This window comes from Argopecten irradians, chromosome 6 (genome assembly GCF_041381155.1).
Source record: "Argopecten irradians isolate NY chromosome 6, Ai_NY, whole genome shotgun sequence".
NCBI classification, from domain to species: Eukaryota; Metazoa; Mollusca; class Bivalvia; order Pectinida; family Pectinidae; genus Argopecten; species Argopecten irradians.
Window position 1 is genome coordinate 67,034 of NC_091139.1, and position 15,022 is coordinate 82,055.

Consider the following 15,022-nt stretch of genomic DNA (forward strand, 5'->3'; position numbering starts at 1 on the left):
GGTCTATTTCATCGGTCGCATATCAACGATGTTTTATTGGACAGATACGAGCCGATGTATCGTTAACATATGGCAATTTCTCATTCGTTTTTTTTGAATTTTGTCAATTTGATATCACCTATAATTCAAAATTTTTGATATCTCTATTTACATGAGAAAAAAAGTTTTACTGTTGTTTATGTGTGCGACGACTCAGCCATATGAGCAATTCAAAACGGTTACTGACTTTTTTATTCACATTCAGTATAGCTGATCTTTGATTGAATGAAATGTGCCATAGAAGTTTGTCATATGATACGCTCTATGACATACTTATGTTCAATTTTGTAAAAACCTACAAAATGTCGCGAGTCGCACAGCAATGTAACTTTGCTGTCATTTAACGAAACATTTACTGCAGCAATTAGCAAACTAATTGTTCACATCATCAGATCATTCACATTTTATTTGTAAAGCACATGTATTCAAAACGTATATTTTCTATATTTTCTTTTTATTCAGGTTTTTCGTCATTCCAATATATAAAATTACCGTAACTATCAACTTGTTTACTCTCATACTCACGATTACATGTACATGAATTCACGAATCCTTTATCAGATAATACATACATACTCACACTTGTATTACATGAACAAACAGAACTGCCCACTCATTTGACTTTCTCGTGCATGCATCACCATTTTAAGGAAGAATTCATTCAGCTCTATTACACTGTATAACTATTGAAATAACAGGTATAATAGAATTATTAAAAAAACCCATTTTTTCCAACAAATAAACACCTGGTCCAGAGAGTACACACACTCACCCATATTATTAACACCATTGGCATTATAATAAACAATCTGGACCATATACTCTTTTTTCCAAACTCGTGCTTTCGTCACCATTTATTTGTACAAAATTTATATACAAACATATTTTATAAGTTATACAATTGACTCATTCATTACATTACAGTAGATACATTATATACTGAGATGAAAGCATAGAAAAAGATCACGCAGCCATCTTCCGAGCACTCATTTCAGACATTTAATTTTGATTTTGTCAGAAATTTGGTTATCACAACATGAATTATACATGTCAGAGGGAGCCAAATAAATTAATTTATATGTGACACAAAGCTTAGTAACATACAGTATATGTAATACACTGCATCTAAACGATTTCCAGTTTGATCAGACACTCTTATTTTTCTGTTTAACTGATTCTTCATTATATCTGTACAATTAATATCATATCCGCCAATTATCATTTTAGAGATGTTTTTTGTCCATAAAGAATACTTCAGAAATACTTAAATTCAAATAATTCTAAACTGAAAGTCAGTTTATATAGTATGGAATAAAACGGTTTCATCGCCACACACTCTTTACATCGGGGATATACACCATGTACATGTACTGTGATCGGAGCCTTTTCTTTTGTGTCTAATACTCAGTTAAGCTATTTAATTTTCTAATTACCAAATAATACTAACATCGAATTCAAATATGATTATTGACAATAAGATATAATTACGTTTTGATGATCTACTTACAGATTACGTGTATTTTCATTATCAAAACTGCTACATTCAGTAAGTTATTTTGCAAGATTAACGAAGTACCGGTATTTCGGATTAATGTATCTAAATTTAAAATGATACATATGAGTTTCCCAACCAAATTAAACTTGAAATCTAAAGCAATATAATATGGGAAAATGATGGGATTTACATTTGTAAGCAGGAATCGACATAAATGTTAATCTATATGAAGTGCTGGTCCTGCAAATAATTGAACTACTGTATGTTTGTTACATGACCCACTGTCTTCCTTGTTAATATGCCCTAAATATAAATTATTAGAACAGGACATATAAGTGAAGCTACTTCAAATGCAAAACAGCCCATTATGGCCTTAAAGCATCCAATTGTTTTGTAATTTTTATTATGAAAAAAATATGTAAAACCTATTCTTTTCCACCAAGTAACACTTAATCAATCAATTTGAAATCATATCAAGAGTTACATATGAGTATTGGATTATATACAAAATGTATTAATGTTGACACAGTTAAATTCGTCATTAATGATCCAAAATAAGCATATTCATTTCATTATGTAACGTTGATAAAAATAGACCTTGCCATATTATAACCGACAAATTTTACCGGTCCATAATTTTTTCTGAAATTTTCACAATATTTTCTTCAGATAATAAGCCAACTTTTTAGAAAATATTTTGGTGCACTCAAACTAGCAGTGGGTGAATCACCATTTTTAATAATTAAAATGGCCAAAATTACACCCAAAATTTCAACACTTTCTGTCTCTTAAAGATGTAGCCAAATTGTATTTGTTACATTTTGCCTACATATTTATGATCATAATATGTAATCATTTATACTCTCTAGAAAATAATACAGTTTGATAACTTAAAACATTATTTTGATATTTTTTGGATCAAAAAGGGAACCCAGTCATACGCCTTTACTAGGCAACTTTAATTTAGCCATTGCACAGGCCCCTGGGACCTTTTGAATTTTTGAAACGTATTTCAAGGGTTTGCATTTATGTTACTACATGTAACATTTAGTTTTGATAAAATTGGTTCGTGAGCAATTTTCCATTGTCCGTAAAAGAGTTCTTTTAAGGAAATGAGGTATAAAAAAGGCAGAAAGGTAGGAAAAAGGGGAAGGATAATTGAGGACAAGAAACAAGAAACAAACGTTTGAAACTGAAAGACAGATATCAATATCTAGTATATATACTTCGGCTTTTGTGGAGGGCCTTACTCATAACTTACTCAAAAGAAATATATTGAGATCAACTGGTAATGGGATCAAGAGTATAACTGCTATCAAGGAAGAAGAATAAAAAGGAAATAAGATTATTTTTAAATGGGGTAAAGCAATTCATAACTGTAAAATGCACAGGCGAATATCTATGTCCTCACCATTGGCAATATATTTCTGAATTGTATAGTAAAATTGTTTTTTTTTATTTTGTTTACAAGAGCATTAATATTCAATGAGTTGTGTAAACATCTTGTTCTGTAAATATATACTGTTTGATGATTATAATAATTTCATTATCTACTCTGTTACTGGGAAAGAAAATTATCATAAAGACGGCTTAAAAGAAAAGATTGTTTGTTTACTGAAAAGGGGATGAAAAGGACTTCCTTAGTGTAATAATCCTATATAATATTTTTTGCACGTCTTCATACTCCCATAAAAACATGAGTTTTGATTCTGGTTCAGAGTTACAAAATGTACATAGAGGGGAGACAACAAATCAAATTTTGGATAATAATGAATTTTATTGTAAGAATACGATGATTTACTCTATATTGGAACCACTGAGGCTTTGAATTAGTTGTTATACAAAAGGTCAATTTATACATTTCACATTATGTCACCTTATCTATATTGTCATATTTAGCATTCCATTATCTGGTGCCGGATGGTTTTAAAAGACGTCAAGTACAGTCTGAATCGTATATTTTAAAGAACTGGCAATCGTTCATTCGTGTGAATGAGAATAATCAGACATGTTCAAGTATATGGGAAAAGAAGTCATAATCTTATCCCCTGACGCGAAGGAAATCATCACCACCTACCGAAATTACATTGAAATAACAGAAAATGGAAACTTTAGATTCAGTGATGCCAAAATAAGGGACCTTTTTAGCTCACCTGGTCCGAAGGACCAAGGTGAGCTGATGCCATACCGACGCGTCCGGCGACCGGCGACCGGCGTCCGCCGTTCGCCGTCCGTACGTCCGTCCGTCAACAATCGACTTCTTCTCAATAACCGCTGGTCGGATTTCAACAAAATTTGACTGGTAGTATCATTATTAGCTACTTACTGAAAATTGTACAAATGATGGAGCTAACCCCCAGGGGCCTGAGGGGCGGGGCCAAAAGGGGTCAATTTGGCTATTTCCATTTAAACGACTTCTTCTCTGAAAGTAAGCATGGGACAGCAGTCATAATGCAAATGTAGCATCTTTATTGGGTGGGGATTCAAAATTGTACAAATGATGGGGCTGACCACGGGGGCCTGAGGGGCTGGGCCAAAAGATGTCAATTTAGCTATTTCCATATCAACGACTTCTTCTCTGAAACTAAGCATGGGATGGCATCCATAATGCAATCGTAGCATCTTTATAGGGTGAAGATTCAAATTGTGCAAATGATGGGGCTGACCCCGGGGCCTGAGGGGCTGGGTCAAAAGGGTTCAATTTGGTTATTTCGATATAAACGACTTCTTCTTTGAAACTAAGCATGGGATAGCATCCACAATGCAATTGTAGCATCTTTATTAAGTGGGGATTCAAAATTGTACAAATAATGGGGCTGACCCCGGGGGGTCTGAGGGGCGGGATCAAAAGGGGTCAATTTGGCTATTTCCATATCAACGACTTCTCTGAAACTAAGCATGGGATAGCATCCATAATGCAAATGTAGCATCGCTATTGGGTGGGGATTCAAAATTGTACGCGGGCCAAAAAGGAGCAATTAGGCTACTATTTTCATATAATTTACTTCCTCTCTGAACCTTTGTATTGCATAGCATATTTGTATGGTATCTATAGCATCATTTTATGGTTGTGATTCAAAATTAAACAAATTTTGAGTCAGTTTTGCTAATTTTCTAAGTGTCTTTGTGATAATTACAAAAAAAAAAAGGTGAGCGATACAGGCTTTCTGGGGCTCTTGTTATCTGGTGTATGACCATACAAGTGCGTCAACGTGTACCGTCAGGTTTGTTATGACCGTAGTCAGAGCATCTAGTAGAATATTACAATTATTTTGTTTTGCCCTGGTATCGGACTGCCGCGTTAGCGTTTTACAGTTTTTAAAGTTAAAAATATGTACAAATTCAACAATAACAAGAAAATATTCGCATGGCTTAGTGAGAACTGGTGTAAAGGACAATATTGTCGCAAACCTAACTTATTACAAATGTCAGACTGAATAGTAACGGCTATGATGACGTGATGTGTCTGCCTTCCGGCTCTATTCTATCGTTTAGTTTAACCTCAATTTGACAACAACCCATTCATCGTTCATTTCAATGCGGAAAGCTTCGCCACTTCATTCTCAGCCTATACGGTCTCAACTCAAGAGGGGAAAAAACTACATCCCGCATCTCCGAAAATCCAGTACTACACCATGTAAGACATGACCCAAGTCCAAAAATTGTTTGAAATTCAAATTAATTTTAAACCATAAATATATAGCAAAAATACTGGCAGCGACATACATACACAGTAATTGTAAAAGTTGTTATTCGATACTTTGACTTGTTGGTATTTTTGGCATAGAAAAAGTATTTAAAGTAATCTCTACAAGTAATTTTCTTCGCTGTCTCTAAGTTTTAAATAATCCTCATTATTTCCCGACTTTTTGTAATTGTATTTTATTGATAAAGTTATTAAACCAATAAAATGACATATCGATTTATAATCTTCATTTGATACAACTATTTAAGATAGCTCGGAATTACACGAACTGTTTCCGATCTATTCCGAATTTGTACGTGTATTGGCCGATTTTTCGAACTCTGTGATATGGACTCACGGAGGTTCTGCTATCTACAGTTATCAGCCGATGTTCGGGTCTCTGGATGACAACTCGGTTTTACACGATACTATCGCGACCAAGTATTGAAACACATGAAGGTTGACTGTCGATGTTCTCACAACTAGTGTGATATTTTTCATGGGAAATTTTCCATTCTGTCAACAGTCTATGCGTGCTATCCTGGGTCTGACATCATCTATATGTAAGCATCCATATTCATTATTATATAAATTATTATTTATAATGTTATTACAAGAAATTCAATTTAAAAATTGCCATTTCCAATACTACAAGATAACAGCAATGTTTACGGAAAGGATAAGGCCGCTCAGATATAATTTATCAAAAAAATAATACATCTGAAATAACTCGTAGAAGTTCCTCCATTGACTTCGTGCTAGCAAGGTGGTCAAGGAAAAGTCTCTATTTTTACCATCTTCTGAATTTGTTTATCGATTAAATAGAAAACGGAACGAAAGCCGCTTTACTTTGAACACATTCAGTATGTAATGTTATCAGGGCAGGATGTGTGTGGTGTCGAACTATTGACTCGGACTTCTCCCGTACCCCAGCCCAGCAACTGGTGTGGAAGTAGCGATCTTCTTTAGGTGACTAGTAGATGCTAAGCGCAAATGGAACTGCAACGCGTGCTTATAAATGTTAACCAAATTCTGTCATTCGAAGGCACTGCCATGTGCTCTTGTGGGGTATATGTGAAGACAATGTGTAAATTTTCTGGACAAGTATTCGCTGGAAGTAGTGAGAATTGTAGCAGTTTAGAAGTTAGAATGACAACTCCCCACTGAGTAAGTCATAAACCGACAAACATGATGTCTGAATACGTGCAATTTGTGTTAACATAATGGACAGGTAACCATTTTTTTAGGGAATGACTAGATAGTTTCCAGTACGCAAGCGATCTACCAGTTTAACAGGAGGAAGTTTTATCAACATTGACCATATCAAATACCGTGACAATCTGCCAAGACTGAGACACTGGCTTGAAGACATTCATTAACCCGCTCGAAATGGCAACACTAGTCGGCGAGACACAAATAAAAAATAATCCTGTTTGACTTATTCGCACGGACCTACACGGATAAACTTAATCTCAGTACTGATTCTATGTATCTTGTCCATTGTATTTATCCGTGTTATATTCAGGATATTTCCCGTGTGCGAGTCCTTGCTTATGAATTCACGTATTTGCTTTCGCTTTCGGAAGGAAAAGGATTGAACTGTTTAGATCGCGGACATCTACAAGAGGTAATCTAACGCGAATGATAATGTAGAATGACAAACACGTCAGGCAACTTGACACGTACACCACCGTTATTCAACACGTCGTATTCCCCTTGGCTACCGGAATAAGTTTACCCACTATTTTTTGGTTTTTTTACGGATTTGTGTATGGTTTACCTTACTGTACCTTACAACACTTATCCTTATCAGGATATTAATAGTTGATTTCTCTACAAAGCTGTACTTCTGTCTTTCTAATCGTTGCAAGCCCACAAGTTTCGATCCTACCTGACCTCGAGAATTCCTATCAAAATATCAAAACCAGCAAGAAGGGAACTACGGCCAAGGAACATACTCCACTGTCTATATTCTTATTTTAATATGCTTTTCAATCAGTTAAAAACTCCTTCACTATATTCCAACCGTTTTTCAACTCAAAAAAAGAGGACCCAAGCCGATCATTTCTCTGATCGTTAGCCTGACACTGCAACATAAAAAGGACATCCGTATATCCGGGTTCCTTCCATGAAATAACCGAGTCGTGCCTTTCAATAACCGCCCATGATCATTGCCATGCAATCTCCTAACCTGCATATTTTCAGTTGGTTGCCAGGTAGACGGTTGGGCTAGTTACCGCGATTGATCAGTATGCAGACTGGATATGTCTTGTCGGCCATCCCAGTGACCCAATCGCTTAATTACAGGCCATTGTCACGTAACAACGCAACGAGACCTTACGCATGTCCCGGTCTGTTCAAATTTTTGCCATCACGTTCTCCTTCTTACAATGAGTTAAAATGGCAGTAATGTGATCTTTAAAATTTGTGAATATCTTTGCACATATTTACAGACTACTCTTGATTTAACCCATTCAATGTTCCTATCATCAATCAACTCATTTTCTTTTTTATCTCACGTTAATATCTTGACTAGCAGTTTGTTTCACGCATAGGATCTGGCTGAGTCATGGCTAACATAACATACCAGATTATACCGGATATACAGTTTTTTCATATGCTAATACAAAGCAACGCAAATTCCCCTATGTTACAAAATCAGATTATAGTTACAGTTAATCTATACGATAAATCGACTATAAATTTGGAACGATGGGACAATCAGCCATACTGTCACGATTTACCCACTATGGTCGTCCATCCAATATTATATTGTATCTATATCTCTTTTACTCCGTACCAACCTGGTAACCTGAAAAACCCCTGGACTATCCAAAAGGAATAGTTTATTGTATTTTTCGTATATTTTTTTTTCCAGAGAAGTAATGTCAGGTATAACATGGTGCCTATTTGTAACGTGTCTTGCCCAGTTCAACTGTAAATATAATGTGTGAGACATGATCAGTGGTTCCTTCTGTGCAACGGTAAGAGTTTCGTGCTTAGATAGAATCCTGAACCTGAAGCTCCGGAAGAATGTGTAATGTTTTTGTAGAATATTATGTAAAGAATGTTAAGAAGGAACGAGGGTTCACAACGCTGTACAACCAGCTCATTCATTAGCTTAAAAAAACGAAACAACAACCTTTGCACTCTGCAAAATTCGGCATATTCCACAGGGCGCTTATCAATTCAAGACAAATTTGCGTTTATATTTATTGATAACTAATTACATGACATTGAATACAATGTAATATATAACATAAATGAATCGTACACCTATTTACCCTGAACTATGCTTTCAGAATGTAATCCACGGATTACTACTGAATAATGAACCACCCCCCCATGACCCACTGGCTGAAGTAATAACAACTTGTGATAAAACATCGGGTAAATTTTATAAGTAAGTAATTTTCATATACTTTCTCGCGGAATATCGTATCACATACATATCTAACTAGCAATTGCGATTAATTTTTTCCCATCATACCTTCCCCCCTTTTTTTCAATTATCCAGTCAAACTTTACAATTTTGTAGATGAACATTATCAGCCATTTTCTTTTTCATACTGGGATAGACACACCTATTTACCTGTTAATGTTTTTCTACAGCGTTGTTATAACTTATGGCCTATACTTTTTTCGTTTTGGATCATAGAAATTGGAACGCGGTGGTATTAGAAACAGATTGTGCAAAGTAGGATCCACTGCATCAGACCAGTCCCTATTATGGAAGAAGAAATTATGCTCAAAACATGAGACTAAACACCATTACATCCTTACATCTAAACTATCCTTACCAATATTACTGTGCTACCTACCATATAGAGCAAGCCACCATAATTTTCCTTAGTATTTTCTAACATATGACATTCCACTCCGAATCTTCAATAAACAGTTATTATCTAGACAAACCGTAAGGTTTTAATTTCTAATCAAAGAAGAAATCTTTCAGCCGGTAATAGTGAGTACATTTAACAATACCATCAACCACCACAAAAAATTCATAGCCCAACGGAACGGTGAAACAAGAAACACACAATCTTCTCAACAAAATACAAAACTTTGCAATCTTAATTTCATTATAATTTGGCCCGAGTGGCGATTTCCAAGGGTTTGAATATCTTTCACATTTAACAATTTTCAGAATGTGAAGCAGGTTACCGATGGTTGCCTAATTTTAACTTTTCCTTTCCAGTTAACTGTAAACGAAAATGAGAGTCACATGATCCAGGGTCAGATTGACCCGGTAATGTGTATTGTAGTTTCATTCTAGGCTATTAAACAGATTTAAAACCATATATCACACCAAAAACACCAAATTTGTACAAACGGAGATAGCTGTTACTTTTTATGTATAACTAGTTAAATGTTCAAAAGCGAGTTACCACTATTAAACCATTCCACTTAGTTATTATTCAAGATTTCATTCACGAGCTTTTTAATATATCGTTATTCTAGTTTTTTTACACCTTGTATGAGTTAATTATATAGATACCCCATAACTATTATAGCCAACAATCCCTGCGATCAAAACTTAGAAAGGAATCACTTAAAAACGGACTCTTTTTTTTGGCTAGACCTAACTATGGTATTGCCGTTATCGAAATAGAGCTCTGATAACATACTCTCGGGACGCCCTGTACACCATGCCTATAATGGGGACTGCGCGTATTATTCACTTCGTGGTCATAGAAACATGCGTCAATAGTGACCTTTAATTAATCGAAATTAGGTATCATACAATGTTTTATAGTATATGTAGAGTAATCATTTACTGTACCGCTGGTGTTTGAGCCTACAAAAATAGACTCCTATCTATTCTGTCACATAGTAAAACAGTTTCCATTTAGTAAAAAGCATACCAAAAAAATTAGAAATAACAACTAATGTTTATATTATTCTTTTTTTAATCAAGGAGGTATATACTCTTTGGGCCGCATTCTTGCCCCTCAGTGATAAGCAAACTACTATTGGATATAGAAATCCTTAGAGTCAGTATGCATATTGTGTGCAATTCCTAATCTATGATATATTATCTGCTCTGCATGGTGATTTTTAAGTGGTCAAAGGTCAGTGTGTGTAAAATTCACAACTTTCAGTTGATTAAAGTCATAATTAAATACTTATATCACATAGACCAATAAATTTTTTGTATGCAAATCTTGGTTTCTGAAGGTCCGTTAAGAACACCGATGAAAAAATATTTCATCTATTTAATCGCAAGACAATTGACAGTAGAATACAGCATGTGGGATCTTGACATGACCAGCGTAAGATATTAACATTCCTAGGGAAACATTGGCTAGCGTCACGTGCATTAAGGTAGGTCCAACTGTAATTTTATCATCCACCCACCCCACGATAGACGCGCGCGTCCCCATGTATCAAATCGCATTGGTTATCTTAATTTTCTCGGCATGTTACATGATCATATTGCCATCACCGCCTTCACTAAAGATCGGATGTTTTCATATGCTGACGGAACGTCATGATTGTTGAAATTCGAAAGCACAAAAATGGTCCACAGATTACCAATAGCAATATTACAATTTGGATCTACATCACCATTTCATAACCTGTGTATGTCACAAGTATTATAATACAAACAGCGCCAATAGCTGAAATATCGTATAAAATCGAGAACGCCCGTACACCTATTAAATACACCAACCGCCAATAAACTTTAGTATCTGTGCTGCCCTGCTAGTATCCTTCATTGTGACCTCTACCTAGAATTCATTTACTGAAGTCATGGACCTACAGTTAAATTCAATAAGAGACTTTTGTCGGAATGCTATTTTAAAAACCATTTCACAAGATGAAACTACAAGCATATTTACAATGTGAAAAAGCAACAGGAATCCAACCTCAATTTGATTGCTTTGGAACGACCCTGCTAAATATCATAAAAAGCTAAATAGGTTGCTTCACATAATCGCTCTGCATCTGTTGTTATAGATAATTGCTTTCGGTATCTATACTTTCAACTTTATAAGTAGATTGTCTCGGACTCTAAAAAATAAGGAACCTTATTTATCCAAGTCGATAAATCATAAGAGAACACATACAACATATAAGAAATGTAAAAATTCAATCACAATTTAATTAAGCAAACATTCCAAAATCTAACATATATAATAATAATCAGCAAAGGCATGAATATCAATGTAAAAACAACCCGATAGTCGTATTCCATGGGTTTAAATCCACCTCTACATTTCCAACCTAATATGTATATTCAATATACTAATTCCTCAATGTGTATCTCGAAAAAAACTAGGGTTATAGAACCATGCTCTCTAATTTATTCGAAGTGATTATTCCGAGCCTTGAATATATACCAGTCAAACAACATAGTGTTTGTCATACACAATCAGTACTTTAAAATTTATTATACGACAAAGCTATACACACCAAAGCATCAAATACCGCTCCAACAATCAGAACACAACCACAACAACTTCACTCTCTACACCCCATTCTAATTCTCAGCTTCCAAACTTACCAACGCATTACCACCAGTTTCCAAGTTCTAACTCTCAAGTACCAGAACCACTGCCAAAACACTACTAAGCTCAACAGCCTCTAATATAGTCAACGGCCCCCTTCCTGTACTTGACCTGTCATACAACTAAAGACCTCATTTTCCACTATTACAACAAAACTGACACCATATGTATCATGCTAGACACCTTGGCTACTCAACCAAATAACTACGTCCTCCCGTCAATGACATACGTTACCTATATCTGTAACCAAGAGCAACCCTTCCTCCCCACTTGACTTCATACATCTCTATACTTCAGAGAAACTCTTCCTCCCCAATGATTTCATACCTATTTTCTAATTCATGAGCAAACCCTCCTCCCCAATGCATTTATACCTATTTCTATATCAGTCAGCAAACCCTCCCACCCACGAATCAAATACGAATGACTTCATACCTATTTATATTACTAGAACAACCCCTCCTCATCCATGACTTTCATACTCCTATATATAATTCAGCGCAACACCTCCTCCCCAAAGAATTTATATACGCAAGTTTCTATTTCAGAGGCAAACTCCATCCTCCCCTCAGAGAATTCATACCAATCTCTAATTTAGGAGCCAACCACCTCCCCCCCCCAAGCACTTACATACCTCACATTATATACCAATGCAACCCTCTATCCAATTACTTACCTACCAAAATAATCTTTCCAGTGAACCCTCCTCCTCCCCTCCCCCTTGCACTTCCTACGTAATTACTATACCAGAGGCAACCCCCCTACTGACTTCATACCAATTTATATACCAGAGCAACACCTCCCCCCAAGGACTTCAATACCATTATTCTTTCATCCAGAGCAACTCCTCCTTCCCAATGACCTTAGACAATATTTATATTTCAGAGCAAACCCCTCCCTCCCCAATGCCTAAACAAAAAACTATAACTTTTACGGCTACACCTCCCCAATTGACCTTCATACCTCATTCCTAAGTTTTGAGCAAATTCCCCCTCCGGCCGAGTGAACCTCATACCTACTTGTATTCAAAGCAGCATTCGTACGAATGCCGAAAATACGGACATGCCAGACCTTGTGTTACTAGTTACCACATTTTCCCGTCAGCAAAAATTTTTAGATAGAAGATTTTTGTCAGTTTAAAAACTGTTGTTATTATAAGTAGTAAACTTGGCTGTACACGACATAAGTACATAAGAACAAACCACGAGTAGTTGTGGATATCTTATGACTCAATATACCCAAAAAACATTTCCTTTGTTCTGTGATTGATTCTTACACGCCAGTCCATATAGTGGCTTTACGCTGATAAGGACCGTTGCATCAAACCGCCAACAGGGTTGTCTCTCTTTCACTACAAAAGACGATCCCAGTACATCACCCATTTAGACGTATTCAAGTTATAATAGTTGCTCTATTCGCATACCTATCTGGGTCCATTGAGAACTTATATAGACAAAAAATGGCACCACTAATTCTAGGGCAGGTATCCAACTATGCGAAGGTAGGTCTAGTTTTTTTCCCAAAAGAATATGGCGTGCTTTCGGCAGTTGCCGGTAAATCACCATGAATGAATATGAATTTGCTAATGTGTTACAATATAGCCATCCGGGTTTACCTTCAAGAATCAAGTTTTAATTATGTATTAACACCTCTTGCCCTAATACCAAAACAACACCAAGAAGAAAGGAAACTTAAAAGTGTTTTTTAAAGCCTTTATCAGGACAAATTCAGCATATATACCGTGTAATCCGATCAATTACCAGATACAAAAACTGTTAATTGGTCTTTGGATACAGGAGATTTCTAAACCTAGAACATTTTTTGATCGAAGTACACATTTTCTTTGATCGTGTACAGCCCAATCTTATTACTCTCCTAGCAACAGCACTTTATCCGTCAACAAAACTATGTAAGAACATAATATGTTGGAGACAAATTAGTACTATAGCATGCTAATAATCATATCGAGTTATGACACAAACTGTGTACGAACATATTTTGCAGAGCGAACAACGTGATACTAGAAACTACAAAACGATACATTCCCGATTCGAGGCTCACATAGCAACGCCTCCGACATGACCCCAGTACCTTTTTATATATTGGATTACTTAGCACTCCTCGGGAACAAGGACCGGCTCGCTCCCTCACTATAACCCGCATTTCTATAATCATGATTCCGTCGCGCCAACACAGTAGTATCATGTATCCCCAAACCCAGTCTAAAACAGTTAAGATTTTAGCATCTTATAGAATCAATGCTCAACCTAAACTCTACAATATAATCTTCTAAAATAGCCATATCATACTGATAACACAGTGGGGCTGTCATATACTAATAAGTACTGGTAACAGTTACATGGACGCCTTAACTTCTTCTATAGTCCCAAATTAGAGACTACCTCATTTCATTATCATCCGTCCACAAAAAAGATTGACCGCAACACGATAAAATCCTATTTAGATTTCAACTTACCACCTCGAACCCAGGTATATCTACAAACTAAAATTACACAATGTTATTATCACAATTATTCTGTCTGATTATCCCGTTACTTACTGAGTAAGATTTATTATGTGCGCATTGAACACTAGTGGCTACAATTCTCTCACCCCTTTTTTAGATAATTATCAAAAGCAATAAATATGTCGTATACAACACACATCTAATTATCCTATATTACATATATTTCCCATACATATTTGTTTTCTTGAATTATAGATTGCGATGCTGGATACCATGGGAGTCACTGTAGCCAGAACTGTTCAGCAAATTGCAAAAACAACATTTGCAATAAGGACTTCGGTCTATGTGAAGGTTGGCTATAGTTTATATTTGATTTTGCTTTCCTGTCTCATAAATAACAAAGCGTACATGTATGCTGATATTTTGTTTAAGATGCATAATTACAACAAAACGGCTTTTAATTTTTAACGGAAAAATATGTGTAATGTGTTATTGGTAGTTTCTATGTGTGCTCGTATACGTTTTATTGCATGTCCTTTTATCACGAACTGTAATAACAAATCACGATGCATATATAAACACAATAAACAATACAATAAACACAAAAAATGTGGAATGGTAATGCAAGAAACATTACAGGGTTAAATGATGTGTTGAAAAAGATTGAAAGGAGATGAGCGAAAGTAGTTAGCTGTTGGATTGTCAGTGTTATTCTGTTGATACAGTTTTATATGTTATTTTTTTATTTCTCAATATTATGAAAAACCAAAAGGAAATAGAGTTACAATTGTTAACAAATACAGTAAAGTGAAAGATGTGTAAAA